Source organism: Equus asinus, chromosome 22, assembly GCF_041296235.1.
Source record: "Equus asinus isolate D_3611 breed Donkey chromosome 22, EquAss-T2T_v2, whole genome shotgun sequence".
NCBI lineage: Eukaryota > Metazoa > Chordata > Mammalia > Perissodactyla > Equidae > Equus > Equus asinus.
In genome coordinates, this window is record NC_091811.1 from 40,208,198 (window position 1) to 40,223,850 (window position 15,653).

At 42.2% G+C, this 15,653-nt stretch overlaps 1 long non-coding RNA gene across 3 annotated transcripts in view; it reads right to left on the reverse strand.

The window, feature by feature from the left end:
* The window catches only part of LOC139041654 (uncharacterized), a 130,668-nt gene that overhangs the window by 92,723 nt on the left and 22,292 nt on the right, over positions 1-15,653 (reverse strand). For all 3 annotated transcript variants that reach the window (XR_011497191.1, XR_011497190.1, XR_011497192.1), the window contains exon 3: positions 15,195-15,309. This is a non-coding gene — a long non-coding RNA (uncharacterized lncRNA). The remainder of the gene's footprint in view (positions 1-15,194; positions 15,310-15,653) is intronic.

The following is a 15,653-nucleotide window of genomic DNA, read 5'->3' on the forward strand; positions in this document are numbered from 1 at the left end:
ACGCAACATCTCAATCTAAATTTAGGCAACTTTCTATTGTGTGGGAAACTGTCTGTTGTAATTGCCAAGCATCCTACCAATAAGCTTACTCAGAGGTCATGGGACAGAAAGGCTCACAGACAAATTAAGATACACAAATCACTTGGTTTAGTAAGTAAATCTGAAACAAGCAGCAAGAAGCAAGGGGAAAGAGATGAGATAAGATTAACACAATTAAGACAGGGTGCCAGTGTACAAGGACCATGTCACCTGAATCCTGGGATGTACGATGTTCGTACATTATCCCTCTCTCTCTCAGCTGCAGCAGGCTTCTATGCTAATCGTATGGTTTCAAGGATCAGACTTAAAGATGGAGCAAAGCGGTTCAATTAGATGGAAGGTACCTGGAGCCATTGACTCATCCTTTCCAGATTGGGCAGACCCAGGGGTAAGTAGACCTGGCCACACCTGTAACTTGTCAATTAGCCTGAATAACCATGCCTTTTCTCTGTGTGTGGAGGGCCCATCCATGACTTCATGAATACTGAGCACTTCTATGTCTTGCGTGTATTTAATGCATCGTGACTTTTTGTTGCTTTGCATACCTGTTGATGCAAATAATCCATAACCAATCTACAGATAAGAAAGATATTTAATGAGCTGATGCTGAGGACAAGCCCAGAAATGTTATCTTCCCCAAGAAAGAAAGCACTCCAGAGAAGCATGGTTTACAGCATGGCTATATGCTGTTTCAGAACAAAGAACATATATCAAGCATGACACGAGTATGATTTTTTTTGTGTGTGTGGTGAGGAAGATTGGCCCTGAGCTAATATCTCTTGCCAATCTTCCACTTTTTGCTTGAAGAAGGTTGTCACTGAGCCAACATCTGTGCTAACCTTCCTCTATTTTATGTGGGATGCCACCATAATGTGGCTTGTTGAGTGGTGCCAGGTCCACACCCAGAATCCTAACCTGGCAACCCCAGGCCGCTGAAGCAGAGCACACAAACCTAATCACTATGCTGCCAGGCCGGCCCCAGGAATACAATTGTTTTTCCTAAAGTCACAAGGAAATGTTTTGCCGCAGTTTGGCACGTTCAGAGCAGGTCGACTTGACCTTGGTTCTCTGGGAAGAAAAGCTTATCTTCAAAGAAGTACTGGTATTGGCATCAGAGAAAGGCAGACATTCATCTCTATCTTTAAAGACAACATTCTTTGCTTTGGGAAAGTGTTTGAAGCAGATGTACAATGTGAGTTTGGTGAGCCATGTGTCAGGCTGCTGCGGGAAAAACAAGTTTTAGGCTGAATCAGATTTAAACCGGAATGGCTTCCCCATACCCCTCAATATGTGAAAATTTCTTATTATTCTTATTATTTTCATCGTACGTTATGTATATTCAGTGTTCATGAATACCAGGGGATTATGAATATTCTGTGCTGCTGGTCCTTCTCTTACTATTTCTGTTCAGGATATGTTCAACACGCCTCAGAGGGAGCTCATTTATTATTAAAACATCTTATGGATTCTACCTATGTCTCACAAGCTGCTTGCTTCTAAACAATTCAATTTATCCTCCTTGTTTATTTCTCAAATTTTCTATTGAAAAATATCACTTAAATAATTTAGCAAATACCTAGTACACTTTCAAAAAGATTTTTCAGGTGAATGTCTGCCCTTTATTCTCTGGTCCCCGCCGCCCCCACCAGTTCCACTTCATCCTGCCTCCATCACCGTAACAGTCTACATTCAATAATCAACAGTTTGATTCATTAACACGTGCCAGAGGTGAGACATTGATTTGCGTTTTGCCGAGTCTTGGCTTCTTCATGATACATCTGGAGAGGTTGACGGGGCAATGGTGGGGTGGCACTTGAGGGAAGCGGCCATGTTCCATTCCTGGGGCCTCCCTGTTTCTGTCTAATGTGAAAGACTGTCCTTAGAGCAGCAGTTAGGGAAGCCCAAAACCAGGCTGTCCTTTCAAGTCCTTGAACTTCAGCTACTGTGGCAGATAGTCCTGAAAGATGACCACTGTTAATCCTCTCCTCCCTGTATGCACATGCTTCTCCAGCCACGTAGAGGTGGAGATTATTTCCTGCCCTCGAATCTGGTCTGGTCTGTGACTTGCCTTGATTAATAAATAGAATGAAGTGGAATTTGAAAGGACTCACAATCCACCAAAATGGTATAAAGATTATTTTAAAGTGTAGATATTTGAGATACAGCAGATGCAGAAAGAAACCTTTGCTGAGCGTCCGTCATCTGCAGAACATTCCAGGATGAGAAATTGCATAAAGAAACATTATGCAAACTATCATACATTCCATCTGTTCTCCCTAGAGCCCACTTCCCATAGAAGACCCATATCCCCTCCCCATTTTCCTGTTAAGTTGATATATAAATTCTTACCCCTAACTGTTCAGAGAGTCTCTTCTTTTGGATGTTCCTGCATGAATGTGCATAAAACGAGGTTTTTTTCTCCCTCCTGTTAATCTATCATCTGTTAATTTGCAGGCCCCCACGACTAGACCTAAGCTGGTAGAGGAAAATTTTCTTCCCAACAAAGCTGTGACAGTTCTAGGTTTAGCTTGTCAGGGGCCTGGAAGCTTTCATTTTTGTTTCAAGAAGCTAGATGCCACGGTGTGAAGAAACTCAGGCGAGACTATGGAATACAGAGAGATCATGTGGAGAAAGGAAGGCCACGTGGAGGAGCACTGAGGCACTAGAAATGTGAGTGACATCTTCTTGGACCTTCTAGCCTAGCTGGCCTCTAGCTGAAGTCAGCTTAAGTGAGTGACCGCGGCTGTTGCCATACGGAGCAGAAGAATCACGTAGCCAAACCCTGCCTGGAGTCCGGATGTCGGAACCATGAGTAGTTTGAAGTGGTTTATTATCTAGCAATTGACAACTGAAATAGATAGCTACAGAGAAAATGCTACCACGATTTCCAGGCAAGGCTCTCTCCCCATAATTTGTAGAATTCTTCCAAAGAGCATCTATAGAGCTGTGAGTATCTCACCCAAACAAATGGGGGAAAAGAGAGAGCCCTTGATGACCTGCTGTGGAAAACCGCTGAGTCATGTCATCTGCGCCTTCCCGTGAACTTACAAACGAACCAGCCCTCGAATGTGGCTCTGGATGTGACAAACCACCCCAAGGCGCCTCTATCTGGCCCCAATAGCTTTGGATCTTTCAAAACTACTTACACTTTAAGAGTCTACACTTCAGTGTTTATCACATGCTGAAGCCCAGAGACTCCAACAGTCCTCCTTATCTTGCTGTAGAAGAACATTGACTATAAATTCTATAACCCTGAAACTATCTGATGGGCAGGTTACGATTTAGACACATCACTCTCATTCAGCTCTCATCTTCCTGTGAGGCAGTTAGCGGCATCATGCCCATGATACAGCTGAGCTGTCATTTAACTCAGGGGCTGGCTAACTTTTTCTGTAAAGACCAGATTGTGAGTGTTTTAGGCTTTGTGGACCATTTGATCTCTCTTGCGAGTAGTCAACTCTGTTGCTGTAGAATGAAAGCAGTTAGAGAAGCTGTGTCAGCTAATGAGTGTGACTGTGTCCCAATGGAACCTTATTTATAAAAACGGGCAACAGCCAGGTTTGGCCCGTAGGCTATCGTTTTCCAACTCCAGCGTTAACTCGTTTAATACTCACAGAAGCCGGATGAGGATTATCATCCCTGTTTTATAGGTAAGGAAAGAGAAAGCTCAAGTAAATTGCCCAGGGTCACGCAGTTATCAAGTTGTGAAACTGAGATACAATCCCAGGCAGCCTGTCTTTGGAGCCTGTCCTTCAGCCACCATACTAAGAAGCCTGTATATATGCATATGTGTATTTTCCTTTATCTTGTACTATTAATACATACTGTTCTGCATCCTGTTGTTATCACTTAATAATATCTTGGCTATCTTTCCCATCAATACTTATACAAATCTACCTCATACCTTGAGGTACCCAGGCGGTATTCCATTGTATGAATTACCCATCAGTAAATATCCAGCTTACTTCTGTGCGTTTGCCCTTAAAAACAGTGCTTCACTGAGTATTCTTGTACTGAGGTATTTGCACACGGGTGCCCACGTATCTAGGAATGTAGAGAAAACTACTACAACGTGTTGCGGGGGAGAACATCCTCTACGCCCTGGTCCTTCTGGCTGGGCTACGAATTCAATTGACATGAGACAGAATAACAGGAGAAAATTTTTAAAAACTTTATAACATGTATACATGGGAGACGCTCAGGAAAACTGAGCAACTCACCAAAATGGCAGAGCTGCCAGCTTAAATACCATCTTCAGGTAAAGACAAAGGAGGTTGTTGGGGGGGTGGTTTGGGACTTCATAGAGGAGGAAGGCAATTCACAGGGAAATGGAAAAGCAAATGTTTGGTAAGTAGAACTTTGATAAGAGTGGGCTTAGCAGGGACCCTTACAGTCCACCGATACCCAGAGTTATCTATGGTGATGGCCTGTCCTAGGGATAGGACTTTTATCTTAAATTCTTTTAGGCAGGTAGTCGGGGAGGTCAAAGTTTCTTTCAGAGTCTTTTGTTCTATCTAGGCAAAAAGACACATTTTGGGGAGGAAAATTTTGATCCCCCGCAAAGGTCAAAGAGTATATCAGTTAGAGTCTAGTTTAAAAACAAAGAACAACAATCAAAAAACCCCCACCCCAGGCTATTTTCTTTGGGTTTTTTTGTGAGGAAGATTGGCTCTGGGCTAACATCTGTTGCCAATCTTCCTCTTTTTGCCTGAGGAAGATTGTCACTGAGCTAACATCTGTGCCAATCTTCCTCTACTTTGTGTGGGATGCCGCCATAGCACGGCTTGACAAGCAGCTCTAAGTCCACACCTGGGATCCAAACCTGTGAACTCTGGGCCCCTAAAGTGGAGCTTTGAACTTAATCACTAGCCACTGGGCAGCCTCCACCCCAGGCTGTTTTCAATAGAGGGAATTCAATATGGAGAGCCAGTTTCAAAAGTAGTAGAATAAAGCCTGAAAGGGCAAAATAAGCCACTCAAAGATCAGCATCAGCATAAAGCCACTAGCGGCTAGAGGGACAGAGAAGTGATGGTGTGACCAGAGGCTGTAGCTGGGGACGCTTTGTGGTCCCTGGGACCATAGAGGGAAGGATTGTCCTGCCTGGTGGGAGCTGGGTCATTTAACAGACAGATGCAGCCACTGCTGGGAATGCCCCTGGAAGCAAGAGGGAAAAGAAATATCCCAGCTTATTCTGCTCTTTTACTTTTCAATCTCCTGCCAGTACTTCCCATTGGCTGAATCTACCTGAAAGCTAGTGGGCAAAGGAGGCTGGGAACTGTAGTTTGCAGGGATCAGCCCCGGTGAGACGAAGCAGAGTCGAAGGGTGGGGAATTAGGCAGAGAGCAAACAGGTAACGGCTGATGCAAAGGGCATTGTGTTTTCAGTTTTGATATATATTGCCAGATTGCCCACCGAAGAAGCTACAAAGATTTACAGTTCCAACAAGTATGTCTATTTTCCAACAAATTCTCCAGGCCATGAGTTTGTCCATCTGAGTTAAAATGCTATTCTGCTGTTTTATTTGCATTTCCTTAATTACAAATGCAGTTAAGCATCTTCTCATTTGTTTATATGCCACTAATATTTATTTTTCTGTTAACAGTATGTTCACATCCTTTGCCAATTCTTCTATTAAGTTGTTGGACTTCCTCTTATTACTTGTAAGAACTCTTTATGTATATATATATATGTGCATATGTATACACTGGTCAATCGTAAGTGTTGCAAATATTTTTCCGCAGTATGCTATTTGCTTTTTAACATTTTAATCATGTTTTACTGTGCTGTTTTCAGTTTTTATGTAGTCAAACATAAATCTTTTTTTTCTTCTATGTCCTCTGGATTAGAGATTTTGTCTCTTGCATAAAATGGCTTTTTCCTGCAAGATTATCAAAATATTAGGATGGAAGAATATTTAAAATTTTTCTTCCTCCTATTTTTTTCTGCTCTAGCCAGAGACCATCATGATGACTAAGACTCTGCATCTTTTCTAGGTTACTCTTCCAGGTTAAGAGCTGTTAAAATTGAGAATATCCTCTTGTACATCCTACCTTCCCTCCTCACTAATCTCCAAAGGAATTTTTTAATTAAAGGAGAAGCCCTTTTCCTCCCATCTGAGATAGAAAATCTGAGTGACTTGGAATCTCTGACAAGCCTCCCCTTCTGTCTCGAGGCCTGTGATGTGCCTTGTCTACTCTTGAGTCTAAGTCTTGATTCTGGAATGTGGGGGGTAATGAAGAAAGCCTTGAATTAAAAGGCAGTTGCAGACGGAATTGCAATAGGAGTAGAGAGTCAGCTCTACCATACGTGCAAAAGTTTTCTTCTCTGCAGAAGGCTAGAGACGGTGCCCACGCTGATCCCACGACTCTAACTGGTCCCATGAAGTTCATAAAAATATGCTCCACAAAAGCAAGAACTGTGTGAATTTTGTGTTTAACCAGTATATCCTCATACTTAGCATGGTCCATGCCAAGGAGCCCCAGTAAATATTTGCTTATTTGAAAATTCTTTAAGTCAGAAGAGTCTCCTGCTTCTCCAACACACCTGGACCCTGAGGAGTGATGGGGAAGGTGTTTCTGTTCGTATCATGGGGCACGGTTAGGTCTCATAGCATTAATTTCTTCATTTTCAGTGTATACCATCCCACCCTGCTCTCTTAATGATACCGTAAGAGCTACTTTTACCACTTTTTCAGGCCACAATGTCACAGGAAAAAAAGGAGTCCAAAAAATTGCTAATTTAAGTCAGAGTTGAAAGGATTACGGTTAAGATGCGTGCTTATCTTGTAGAAATATAGCCCCAATCCCTGCTTTCATGTTGACGTGGTGTTCTTACTGTATGTCCCTTTTTTATAAGGACACCAGTCATATTGGACTAGAGCCTACCCTAATGACCTCATTTTGACCTGATTACCTCTATAAAGACGCTATCTCCAAATTAGGTCACATTCTGAGGCAGTGGTTAGGACGTCAATATACGAAATTTGGGAGAGACACAGTTCAGCCTGTAATGATAACCCAGACTGGGAAATGCAAGACCTTACCCAGTTGGAGATAGCCAATACATGAAAAAAACTGCAGGGTCTCAGCAATTTGTATTGGAAGGAATCTGGGGGAACCTGTATGGGATAGATTCCAAAGGCATTAGATCAGTGATGATAAATACAAGATTTGATTAGGTTGAAGTACCAGTTGGGTACACTCCCCTGGGAATCAGAATTTAATGTGTTGACTCAAGCACCTAGAAGAAGCATGAATGTACTCCTAAGTTGGCTAAGTGAATCTTGGGCCCAATTCATCGTCCATCAACTTGAGATGCCTGAACTTCCCCGGCATAGTGTAGAGGAAGGAGCCTAAGGACTCAGGGAAATATGAATGATGGCATAAATCTATTTTGATTAACTTACTCCGCCACTTTAAACCACACACCTCCCTGGGAGAGCCTGGAGGACAATCTCTACACAAATACATTACATAATGCATTAGTAAGGCAGACATCAGCATCCTTATAAAGCTATGGGTGGCTGTTGTTTGTCAGTTGGAGATGACAGTGAAGGATGTTGCCAAGAATTGAATCCCCTCATCTCAAATGGGATACTGAGATTTAGGAGCAGAAGAGGCAAGGCAATGCTTAGGCCTCAGTGACAAGATGAGGACAAATTACCGGCATAACCCACAGGGTTGAAGTAGTAATCAGAATGTGTGACCTATAAAATATGTGATAATGTACAATTGGTCACAAGACTTAGGAATTAAATACCAGGGCACCCTACCAAGGTGCTTCTTGACATATTCAGACAATGATTTTGGGTCTAGTGGGCAGAAACCTAACATAAGTCAGTGTAGTGGAGATTCACAGCCTCTTATCTAGTTTCTAGAGCTAAACTAGATCACATACGTGTAGCCCCAAAGGACCCTGCAATGTGACCACAGGTGGGTTTTGTCTATCTTCAATACAACTTTTCCTAGAGACAAGTGAGTCCACTTACCAGAGTGACTGTAAACTAGAAAGAGGTAAATATCTTTTGGGCTTATTTGATATTGGCTTTGCACTGAAGCTAAACTCAGAGACATGAAATAAAATAAGATAAAGCAAAACAAACAAAAGCAACAAACAAAGAAAAAATCCACCATAGTCCACTAGTCAGAGTTAAACCTACAGAGGTCATGCGATACACAGAATCTTGTCCAGAGTCAGCTCCACCGTGGGTCCAATGGCATGATGGAGCCATTCTTTGATTACTCTCCTCATCTCAGAAGGTATGGCAGGAAAAGGAATATTTAGTAACTGTCCTTTGATTGATGGAGTGAGCCTTATTATAGTAAGAAGTCTCAAGTGGAAGCTACTGGACCTCTTTCTCCAGTCCACCAACATAGTGTTCCAAAAGTAATTCTGCATCCCAATCAAATTCAAAAGGTTTGTGCTACCATAATAGACATGAAAGATGCAGAGAGGTGATTCCTACCACAAACCTGCTTAATTCTCTGCCTGGTGCAAAAGCCACATGTGTTTCAGAGAATGGCTCTAGATTACCAAAAACTTAGAGATGCCAATCACAGCTGTGATTCTGGATGTGGTATATTTATGCAACAGATCAGTATAGCCTCTGGCACTTGGTATGAACTGATGACCTAGAAAATAATGCCCCCCTCTCTCTCCAATTCCTTTTAGCAAAGATAATAAAAAGCAGTTTGCCTTCATGTGTTAGTAATAAAAATAAACCATCAACATCTTACTTCTGGGCTATCTGTCTCTCTTTTTTCCCCTCCGTATGCATTCTTTATTCTTCTCCATCTTGCTCTGTCCCTGGATGGTTGACCTTTATGAACACAATCTTGCTAGAGAATGGTAGATAAACCCCATGCAATTCAAGACCTGCCTCTTTGGTGGAATTCTAGGGATCCAGTGGTCTGAGGACATGTGCGTCCAGTGGTCATGAGGACATTTTAGAGGGGGATAACCCCTCTAAAATGAGAGAGGTTGCTTCATGTTGCAACGCCCCCCAGGAAGAAAGAGGCATCATGCTTGGAGGACCTCTTTGAATTGACAACCTACACTGTCTGATGTGTTGCTCCTTCTCACTTATCAGGTAACCCATAAAGCTTCTAGTTTTGAGTAAAGCCCAGAGTTAGAAGTTTCTGTAGCAAGTCTAAGGTATAGTGCAATCTACCCTGTCGCTGGTGCAGGTGATAGCAATCCCAATGGTATTGGAAATGTCTGTGGGAGACAGAGATGCTGAATTCAGCCTCTAGGAAACCTCAGTAGAAGAGTCATATCAGTGACTCAGAGTTTTGGAAGAAGGCCATATCCTCTTCTTCTGACAACTATGCTCCATTTGAAAAGTAGCTCCTCACTCGCTACTGGGATCTGGTAGAGACTGAGCCCTTGACTGCAGAACATGCAATTATTTAGTTCACCCAAACCAATCATGAACTAAGTGCCACATGATGATCAAATTAGAACATTACATGAGTACAACAGCATTTTATTACTGAATGGCAGTATTACATATAAGACTGGGCCCAAGTCTATTCAAGAGGCACAACTAAACTGCCCAAGTGAGTGAGTTCCAGCTTCTTGGTAACTGCGTGTTTTGCTACCTTCTCTTCATCTCAACATTCAAGGTTTTACATGGAGTTTTTATGCCCAGAAAGCAGAGTAGAAAAAAATGCTGGCCTGACACTAGCCAGAAATGGAAGGCTACCATACTATAGCCCCACTTGGGAGTAATTCTGAGAGTGGTTGAGGGAAACCTCCCAGGGGCAGAAATCTGGAAGATATATTTGGTTGTACACTTCATGTGGAAAGAAAGGTACCCTGAGATATGTACCTAAACTGATTGATGGATAGTGGCTAATGGTTCAGTAATTATGCAGAGACTTGATAAGAGGAAGATCAGAAGATTGATAACAAGAGGACAAGGAGTAGAGGTGTAGGGGTGGACTTCTCAGAATGGGTACAGAGTGTGATGATATTATTGTCCCATGTAAGTGCACCCACTCCAGAGGAAGAGCTCAGTAATCAGGTAGACAAGATGGCCCAATCTCTGGTTATGGGTAAGCTTCTTTCCCCAGTCATCCCACTGTTTGCTTAATGGTCCCATGTACAAGTGTCCATGGTGGCAGGTATGCATGGTGTTATGGCCCCTCCCCCACAAACTCAAATGGTGAAGCCCTAAGCCTCATACCTCAGAGTGTGGCTGTACTTAGAGATAGAGCCTTGGGGGCAAGGCTAGTGCCCAGGCTACAAGAGCAATGCTACCTTCCAGGGCTCCAAGGTGATGCAGCTGCCCCAGTGGACCCAGAAGGCAGGGCCACCACCCTGGCAGGACCAGAGGACAGAGCAAGGAGGATTATTCTTGAACCTTAAAATCAAATTGAATTTGCCCTGGTAGGTTGAGAACTTGCTTGGGACCTGTGACCCCTTTCTTCTTTCAGATTTTTCCCTTTTAGAACGGGAATGTCTATCCTTTGTCCGTCCCAACATAGTATTTAGTAAGTAGATAACTTATGTGATTTCCTAGGTTCACAGCTGGAGAGGAATTTTTGCCTCAAGATGACTCATACCTTGAATGTCACCCGTACTTTAGATGAAATCTGGGACATATGGGTGATGCTAGAACGGGTTAAGACTTTCGCGTTGTTGGGATAATGGTGAGGGTATTTTGCATATGAGAAACACATGAATCTTGGAGGTCCAGAGGGCAGAGTGTTATGGACTGAATTATGTTCCACTAAAATTGATGTGTTCACGTCCTAACCCCCATAACCTCAGAATGTGACTGTATTTGGAGAAAGGGCCTTTAAAGAGGTAATTAAGTTAAAATGAAGCCATTTGGGTGGGCCCTAATCCAACCTGACTGGTGTCCTTATAAGAAGAGATTAGGACATACAAAGAGACACTAGGGATGAGTGCACACAGAGAAAAGGCCTTGTGAGGATACAGTGAGAGTGCAGCCATACGCAAGCCAAGGAGAGGGACTTCAGGAGAAACCAAACTTGCCCACACTTTGATCTTGGACTTCTAAACTCCAGAACTGTGAGAAAGTAAATTTTTGTTGTTTAAGTTACCCAGTCATGATATTTTGTTATGGCAGTTCTAGCAAACTAATACACATGGGTTCAACAACATCATCTTCCTCTCACCAGGTTGAAGCTGTGGCTACTACCACAGACAACCGTAGAAGCCAGTGATGAGCCCGAATATGGCACCATTCCCTGGGAAATCAGCCAACCCTGTGGCAAATTGATTACATCGAATCTCTTCCATCACAGAGATGGAATGACTAGTTCTCTTAGGGACAGACATATATTTCTGGTATAGTTTTACCTGCCCTGCCAAAACTACTTCTGCCCGTTTGTATGTATGGTATCCACACACAGACTTCAACTAGAGGATTCACTTTACAGCAAAAGATTTGTGACAGTGTGCTCATATCCATAATATTCATCCGTCTGAATATATGTCCCATCATCCAGAAGGTGCTTGCTGGGAGAGGACACCCTGTGAGGTTGAGACACCATCCTATGAGTACATACCTTAAACCAGTAACTAGTAAATGTTTCTGTGAAGGGAAGAGTTAACAGCAGACCTGTGATGCATTTCCTCCCTACCAGGGATGTTAACCATCTTGCCTTGTAACCATGCTAATATCATTATCAAGTGAAAATATAGAGGGAATTCACTATCTAAAAATGGCTTTCTAGCAGAATATACCTTGTCTGTCTAGATGTCTTACTGTAAGTAAATCCGGAATTGATGTGTTGGTGGACATGACTGGTTGGGTAATGAGATTCAGTCATGCAGACCTTTCTATCTACCAAATGGCTTTCTCTGAGAACACACTGTTAGGTGCTCAGCTGTTACTCCAAAACCAAAATGCATCTCAGTGTGAGAGAAAGGGAAAATTAGGAATATGTGTCTGACAGATTTAGCTCCTCTAGAAACAAATGTTATATTTGTGTCTATATCCTGCACCTATCAATTGAATCATTGGTAAAGTTTGGTGTTGATAAGATCTGTGATTCATGCGAGTCTGTTTTGACAATCCAACTATTTATGGTAATTCAAGTCCATCTATTCTACAACTACGATGAGTAAATCTGGGAGCGAAAGGGTTAAAGTGGAGTGACCCTCTCACTATTGCACCTAAGGACCCAGTGAAGAAGTTTTTGCTTCCTACCTGAAATTCTTGGGCTCAGTGGATTTGGATGTCCTAGCACCCAGGAGATGAAAGTGTCTCCCAGGGAACAGAGTCAAGGTTCTGGCAAACTGGAAGCTGAGACTTCCCCCTGACCACCTTGAGTTCCTCATGCCACTGAACCACCAGGTAGAGAAGTTGCTCACTCTACTGGCCAGATCGATTGATTCTGATTACTAGGGGAAAATCAGAAGTGGAAGCAAGGAAGACTATGTCTAGAACCCAGGAGACTCAGGGATGCCTTTCAGTACTGCCATGCCCAATAATAATGGTCAATAGGAAATGTGTCAACTTGATAAAGATAGAACCACTAAAGGTTGGGTCACTCCACCAGGTAAAGGACTTAGTCTAAAACGAGGTGCTGGCAGAGGCAAAGGGATTATGGAACAGGTAGTAGAAGAAAGAAGATAGGATTATCAACTTAGCTTTGTAACTAAATAGGCACTGGAGAAATTAGTAAATATGTTTTATGTTAATGATTTCCCTCCCTTCTTTGTTTTCTCCGGACAGTTTATACAAAAAGCTCTGGGAATGGCTCATGTTTTTTGTTTCAGTTTGGGAGTGTGACTGAATTGACATCATCCCACGATGAAATGGTGGTTGATGGGACTGTGTATGTCTCTGGTGTTGAGAAACAAATTTCTCATTTTATCCAAGGACAGAAAGTATGGTAAGGAGTAAAAAGGATAGAATGTGCCGTGTAGTTTCTCTTTGCCCCATGGGTCAGCTCCCTGTCCTTTTCCACCCTATTCTGTGTCCATGAGATTTGATCATTACGGACTACACCAACAGGCTTCCTTGCCCTTAGTTTGTGTATTAGTTTTATATTGCTGCCATAACAAACTACGAAAAGTTTAGTGGCTTAAAACAACAAAAAATTGTTATCTTATAGTCCTGAAGTTCCGAAGTCTGAAATGAGTTTCACTGGGCTAGAATCAAGGTGTTGGTTCACTTGTAAGAACTTTAAAGATTACATTGGGCCCACCCTGGTATTCCCCATCTCAAGACTCCTCGTCATACCTGCAAACTCCCTTGCTATGTAAAGTAACATCTTCACAGGTTCCAGGGACTAGAACATGGACAAGCTAGAGTGTCAATATTCTGCCTATCATAGTTTCCAATTGGATTCGGCCAATGGGGGGCAGTGATGAGATTAGAAAGCATGAAGAGAGTAAATGTGAAGTGTTTCCTCTGGCTCCCTCCCTTCTGGTTGCTGCCTCCCTTTCTGAAGGCCATGGCTCCTGTAAGGCAGCCTCTCTTCCAGCTCGAGCTGCTTATTCTCTCTGAGTTCTAGTAACTACTCCCTCTCCTTGACCTTTCAGGCCCAAGGGTGGTGACATCTCCAGGCTCTTGCTAGCCCTGAGAAGTTTCTCCATCCTTTCTTGGTTTCTCTTCACCCTGCCCACACCATTATGAATAGTGCCTTTTTGCTCCTCAATTACCCTGTTGTTTTAGAAGGAACTTGACAGAGAACAGAGAACATTGCCAGCATGTTGAAATGGTGAAAGAATTGTGTGAACATTATGGTGATGATGCTAGTGTTGATTATCTCCTTCTAGATAAAAAACTGTTTTCTCTTCATGTGCATAATCCTTAGTCTAGGTTCTCTATATCTCCCTATAAAATATCTAATTTGGCTTCCCTGTTTTCAGCACCACTTTCTATAGTCAACTCTACTAACTGTTCAAAAGTCATCCTGTATTTAAATATTTCAATCATTCCACTGTCTCTTTAAAAAACTGGGCATGCCACTTTCTTCTTCACCAGTATGAAATGATTTTCTATCATTTGTAAAACTACCTGTCATTATTCCCTACATCCTTCCTACTGCCCGTTGGTTGAAAGCGTTTATAATGAGTAGGTTTCTTTCCCAATGCCTTATCTGCCATGAGCAGTCCTCTTCCCTCCCATCTAACTCCACCCTCTGAGTCTTCTTTCACACTAAGACCTAAAGGCTGATAATTATCATTTCTCTACAGGGAGCTTATTTTAACAGGAGATTAATGCTTCAACTGAAACTGGGGTTTTGGGGAAGAATTTCAGGCATAAAACATCTATGAAGAAGGACATCTTTAATGCAGCTTCACTTTGTGTTTCAACCTATGGCCAAACTACCAATCCAGGTCCCACACCTAAATGAAATATTAGATGTTTAAAAAGATGTATTGATTTGGTGCTTAACTGTACCCATAAGAGAAAAGCAAATCAAACTTAAAATGATATAAAAATTTTCACCTGTTGGTTTGAAAAATGTGATGTGAGTGTATAGAGAAACAGGCACCTTCCCACATAGGTGATGGGAATATATGTTTATAACTTCTATAGGGAAAAAATTAGCAATAGGAGCCGGCCCTGTGGCCGAGTGGTTAAGTTCGTGCCCTCTGCTTAGGCGGCCCAGGGTTTCGCTGGTTCGAATCCTGGGCGGGGACATGGCACCGTTCATCAAGCCATGCTGAGGTGGCATCCCACATGCCACAACTAGAAGAACTCACAACTGAAAATACACAACTATGTACCAGGGGGCTTTGGGAGAAAAAGGAAAAATAAAATCTTAAAAAAAAAAATTGGCAATAGCTCCTAAAATTGAAAATGCACATATTCTTTGCCCCAGAAATTCCACTTCTCAGAATTTACCCTAAAGATGTGCTCCCAATTGTGCTAGCTGATCTGTTAATAAGGATCTTTATTGCAGCATTATTTGTTATAGCAAAAAGAATGGAAACAGTCTAAATAGTCTTCAATAGGAGAATGGGTAAGTAAATTATGATACCTATACACAATGGAATACAATGCAGCTGTTAAAAAGAGTGAAGGACCATTATATGTATTAAGTTGGATATATCTTACATATGATGTGGCTGTGAATGAGGAAACTTTGGGTGACATCCAAAATTCACGTAATGGGATAACACAAAGAATTAGATTGTCAAATCAAACTCACCAAACAGACACTTACCTAGTATCAAGCTTTACTATAATTTCAAGGTTCAAGTAATCATGAGGCACAGGTGAAGCAGGGAGAGATTTAGGACCATCAACACAGCTCTGGTCAAGATTCACATGTCAGGTTTCTAAGCAAGATGTGCAGGTCACATGAAAAAGAGCCATTTTAGTCGTGGAACATCCATTTATACTCAGATAGTTGTACAGCTTACATGACATTTTCCAGGAAGCCTTTTCCTATCAATTCATAGATTCCAGGTTTGGTTAGCATAAGCAACCCTAAACAACCAGATACATTCTGCTAAAAGCATTCCATAGGTGAGGATTCTTCAGCTAGCAAGTGCCATTAGCTCCTTGTCAGGAGTTCTATTTACTAGAACGGTCACAAGAAAATTGGACCAGAGTACCTCCATTCTTTCTTTCCCAGAAGTGTTTCCCAGTAACACAAGAGAATTAATGGCAGATTGACTGT